This window comes from Patella vulgata, chromosome 4 (genome assembly GCF_932274485.2).
Source record: "Patella vulgata chromosome 4, xgPatVulg1.2, whole genome shotgun sequence".
Taxonomy (NCBI): Eukaryota; Metazoa; Mollusca; class Gastropoda; family Patellidae; genus Patella; species Patella vulgata.
Genome location: NC_065882.2, coordinates 4,399,895 through 4,405,471, shown reverse-complemented (window position 1 = coordinate 4,405,471; position 5,577 = coordinate 4,399,895). Strand labels below are relative to the sequence as shown.

The 5,577-nt window shown below is 37.2% G+C and overlaps 1 long non-coding RNA gene across 1 annotated transcript; it reads left to right on the top strand.

Annotated features, from left to right (window-relative positions):
* The first annotated feature begins 278 nt into the window (after positions 1 to 278).
* On the top strand, positions 279 to 2,002 carry LOC126817405 (uncharacterized). The gene is made up of 2 exons (XR_007678991.2): positions 279 to 930; positions 1,879 to 2,002. It is a non-coding gene; the product is annotated as an uncharacterized LOC126817405 (long non-coding RNA).
* The last annotated feature ends 3,575 nt before the right edge of the window (positions 2,003 to 5,577 follow it).

The window sequence follows — 5,577 nt, the reverse complement described above, 5'->3', positions numbered from 1 at the left end:
CACGGGTAAAATAAACCAATAGGCCTACGCATATACAATGATTTATGTACAACCCCCCCCCCCTCCAAAAAAACAAACAATGAATATATATCAGTTATCTTTGAAAGTAAAGAATTAAAAGTGTTATGATTTGTAGTCTCGGATATCTAAAACTGGTACATTTTAGACGTCTTGGTAACCAAGACTATGTTGTGAGGTTTTCTACCATACATCATCTTGAAAATTAATGTTATTTTGTAAGACATGTAGATAGATATATTGTTATGCATCACAATGTGAAATGTTTGTTGTAACTTCCATACTCATGCTTGTACATGTAGTTGTGAATAAACTGTTATTATTATTATTATTATTATTATACAAACAATTCGTAAACCTAACTCTAACCCTGACGTAGGCCTAACCCTACTAGGCTTACGAATATCCCGTTTCTTTAGAATGTATTTAGTATGTATTAGGTTGTTGTATATAGGTAAACTAACCACACAGCTTTAATGTCTGCAATGTGAAACAGACAAATAGGTATCATAATAACTGTCTACGTTATTTGCTCCTTCACAAAGAAATGCCCCCAAATTTAACGTAAACCACACACCATCAGTCCCCACTCTCTCCTGCCTATAAAATAAAGTAGTCAATTTCATATTTTGATTGTTTCTGCGTAGAATTGTAAAGTTAATTGTTGAGATTAACCTTTGTCTTGGGTGATTTGCACACGATATAAAAGTAACGTGAAACAATACGTCACACGGAGATTTATTGACATGGGATATTTTCAACACAGGACGCCAATTTTTGTGCCGTGTGCAAAATACCTTCACGCGCATAAATACACCAGGCGAGCAGACGCACACAATCAGATCACTAAAAACGCCAGATCAATAGACAGAGAAAATAAACTGGAAAAGATGTCGTCTGAAAAAGCAGCTTGTGAGTATTGTTTTGGGGTTGTTTTTTTTGGGGGGGTGGGGGGGGTTGATTAATTTGATGATGTCTTGTGACATGAATGTTTTATGTTTATGACAGAGCGCGTCATTCCCACTGTAAACACCGTGGGAGAGATAGGTCTACTATTGGAAACTATGGAACTCCGTAGAGGCCATATTGGGGATTGATAAACAAACAGAACAAAAAACCTCGTTCGAATCAGTGCTGGGCGAGGGCCTGACAAGGACAGCCGTCTAGTCGTTCGGATGGGACGAAAAACCGAGATCCCGGGTATACATTTGTGTTGGAATTCGATATAAGAGTAGACCATAGTGCCGCTGCCCGGGCAAAATTTCATTTCTCTTCTATAATACATGTATTCCGAGCTAATTAAGATAAATTTCTTGTTTATGAGAGAATTTATTTTTCTAATACTTACAAAAAAAATGTTCTAGAAGGAAAAAAGTAGTGCTAGGTTATTAGCCCGTACCGATGTCTCCCAGCCGTAACCCTAACCCTGGACCTAGCCCTGATGCTTACCCTAAACCTAACCTACAATCTCGCCAACAATCACGTGTCCTAACCTTATCTCAGCGACCGTGACGAAAATTGAGTTGGCCTTAACAAATAGATTTAGCCCTCAATCTAGCTAGCCCTCGATGATTGTAGCGGCCGATAGCGAATATTCACTTCTGGTCAATGTGTAGGCCTACTTGTCGAAACCCGAAGAACTTTGTTTCTAGATTTAACAAATATATATTGGGGCGGCATAAGGACTTATGGAGACGCACATTTCGACTTTTGTTTCTAGAATCAAATATTTCAGCAGAATGTTCGCAAATGTTGACTTTCTAATACTTATTGGGAAATCTCTGAATTTATATGTTCTCCTAAAACACACGGGCGATTTCATCTCGTTATATTAATATAACCTTTTTATTTTACTGTTAGGTTGTTTGGCGGAATATGAATGCTGTAAAACCAAATCATGTTGTACAAACGGACCAGCAAATTGTTGTAGTCCTGGTAACAGCACAGATTGCTGTAAAGCGCAAAATACTTGTAAATGTAGCGGTAAGAATACATCGTTTTGAACAATTTCTTTAAACATACATTATGCAAGAGCTAAATCTGCCTATTGCAGGTCTTTCTTTAGGCCTGAAATGTTATGTGAATTATTAATTAGACATTAATTAACTTATCCAGACCATAATGAACTCTCGATGTCTTTGCTAGCCTGCGTTATTTACTGTATTAGGATCCGATCTGCTGTTCAACGCTCATTCATGATTAAATCAAAAAATGGATAATCAAGACTATGGTTTTTTTTATCGTACCGACCTAAGTAATAATGATTGAGGCTATGTCCAAAATTCATTTGCTAAATTCTCGGTTCAGAGTGGATCAATTTGACTGAAATTTTCAGCAAATTCCCTTTACATTATCTAGTTTTTAACTATTATAGTGAGAACTACCAGCTCTTATCTAATCTTCCATAATGCTCTTTTAACTATCACGGTGGGAGCTGGACGTGTGTGTTTTGTACTTGTCTAAAACGTTCCGCTATAGATTTTGGGTTAGATCTAAACATTAAGGCCACCTTCAGATTTCTTCAAGGTATTCGTGCCCTTGACGAAATCTGCAAATGGCCTTAATATTTAGATGTGACCTAAATTTTGGGTGCCCACGTCTGTATATATGTCAAAAATTAAGTTCTATGGATAAAAAAAAAGCTCTTGGCTTTCGTCAGGGTTATAATGCTTTCCCCCACTTCCAAACTGTCCTGTACTAAATGGTAGCCTGCTGGAAATACGAATTATATAGTTTGTTATTGTACTTGGGAAATAGTAAAAAAACAAATGGTCGTGTGCGAAATTGAAGTACTGGAATTACGAATTACCATATGATAGTAATGGAATGTTGTAAAGTGGACGTTCAACCCCATCCCCGCAATATGGGGAAACTGTCAACTGGCAACAAAGGAACGACCTGGGCAGACGATCAGACCTCGTTTTATGACGTAACATTAACTTTCCCGGTGTTACCTCGGGATCCGGACGTGAAAGGTTCTTCTGGACTGCGGCTATCTACGAGAACTTACGTAGCTAAAAACGTTGAGATATACTGATGTGTTTGTTTTTAGGTACGATTGGATGCCTTTAGTTCCAAGCGGCAAACCCAGTTTCTTGTTTCTTAATGCACGTAACATCTTAAAAATAAGATAATTCTATACTAATGACTAATTAAACTTACAGAGGACAATGTAGTGGCACAACTATCACCTAACTCCAAATATTCGCGTTTAAATTAATGAAGCGTTGTTTTTATCTCACATACACCCTATCTCCCGTTTAAAAATGGCGTTCTTAGTAACGGCTTAACGCCTCGGTGATGCGATTCGCGTTGGGCTTTGCTACGTGAAACTATATAGGACCATCTCTTATCTCGAAACACGGAGGGTTGAGGGATGAGGTTTATTATCTAGACTGCGGCCTGGTATTACTGAGCGTTGAATTTTTGCCTGTTGTGCAGTCATAATTTATTTAAACCAAAAAGATACCAACGCTATAAATACGATATCCGTGGATATGATTATTATGTATAACTTTTAATGTATTTTTTGTCCATTACAGGAACCTGCGCATGTGGTGTTGGATGTACAGGGGTAGATAACTGTAAATGTGGTAGCGGATGTTCGTGTAAATAATAAGAAACATTAAAAACACAACACAGTTTATATGGAAATACAATCACTGGTTTATAAGTATAGCACGACGTTTCGACAAGTATTCTCTTATCGTTATCAAGCACAAATCATTTGTATGGAATACAATTACTGCTTATTATTGAGCGACGTTTTGACTAGGCTTCTCAAAGATAAACTTTAAAGTTCAATGACTGTTTAGGCTAATTCAACATGAATTATTCATAGAAGTCTAAAAGTTCTTTATCTCTTATAGCATAGCATATCATTTCAACATCTAATGTTTGTTCATTTAAAAAAATAAATTGATACTTTATCATTGTTTTGTCTTTATTTCCATGTTTGGGGCTGAATCATCCCCAGGCAAGAGTAGTGGGGTGAGGTGGGAATGTATCGTATTATTTTGGGGAGGTTGCCAGACAAAAAAAAAGAATTGGTGGTGGATGTGGCCGATGGTTAGGAACCGTGTTATGAACAGACAGGACGATTTACCCAATACAATCCAATACTTAAAGGAGCTAAATCGCTAATATCCGGGACCTAGAAATTGACACAAATGGGTCGCAACGCATATAATAAAAAGGCGCTAAATCGCTAATATTCGGGACCTAGAAATTGACACAAATGGGTCGCAACGTATATAATAATGTAATATGAATGTGTATAAACTGATTTATATTTAATTGTTTCTGTTTTTACTCTAATTTCTAATCTGTTATGTTCGTCGAAATACGCCAGAAGTCTCTATCGAATGGCAATCTCTAGCGTCTGGTTATTCCAGTCTACATCGATAGTATTTATTGCCCATGCTCTCCAGATAAGAATATGACGCACCGTTTGACATGACTTGTGGAATATGTCTAGCCTCGTTTTTCGAGTCCCTTGTTACAAATGGTACTAAAACGCATTATGGTACACGATATGGTAGGGGATATTGAAATGCAAATACCTATGCAGGTTGTCATATGATAAATAGTCATGGACACTTGACATGCTTTGAGAGTATGTTCACAGATGAAGAACTTATCGCCCCAACAGAATCACTGAGCTGCACATGCGACACGCAATAGCGCCATACATGTGGGAGGGGTTCATTGTCAAATTTGACACTTCAAGGAAGTGTTGATGAAAACTGCCGCGTGCTGGTTTATCTATCCATGTTTACTTTCCTATCGGTTCTTGCATACGATTTACATCTTAGCGTATCTTTGCTTTAGTGTGTTACGTTTAGTTTGATCAACGTCAACCGACAACAATGCAAGAATTGGCCGTGGCACTGCAAGAGGAATGGGTCAGATTGTCCCAAATAGTGATTGGACGGTTGATTAGGAGTATGCCACGACGAATTGCTGAATGTCTCAGTATTGGTGGAGCAATTACTCATTATTAAGACAAAAATCAAAAACGTCCATTTTCACTTTTGACGGTGTATCTCTTTGCGAGTGAAATGGGACCGTCAGATAAGCCGCCCATATAAACTGTTTATCTTCATGTGTAGGCAATAAAAACAGCAGTGCATTTCCACAGTTTTGTATTGTTTCTGAATATCCCCTACTTTTTTGTAGAGAATATATTGGATATCAGAAGCCCATCTTTTTCCGGTAAGATTACAACATCAATGTTGATATAAATTGACAAATAATTCGCGTTTTCAATGTCGAAGACTTTGGATAATTTTAAGTTAGAAACTTAGCTACATTAATACACCACATACGACCTTATTATTGTTGATTGGTTGAATTAATCCATAAAAAAATTGTAATAATTCGGGGAATTAGCAAAATTTCTACGGTAAACTGGACAAGTCTAAATGAGTCTGAAAGACTAGCCAATCATAATAAATATATCCCAATTTAACCCAGAACTAAAAAAATACAACCAGCCCCACTCTTATTTGTATCCAAAACTCACAGAATTGTACAAGTACTTCAATATCAACAAACTAA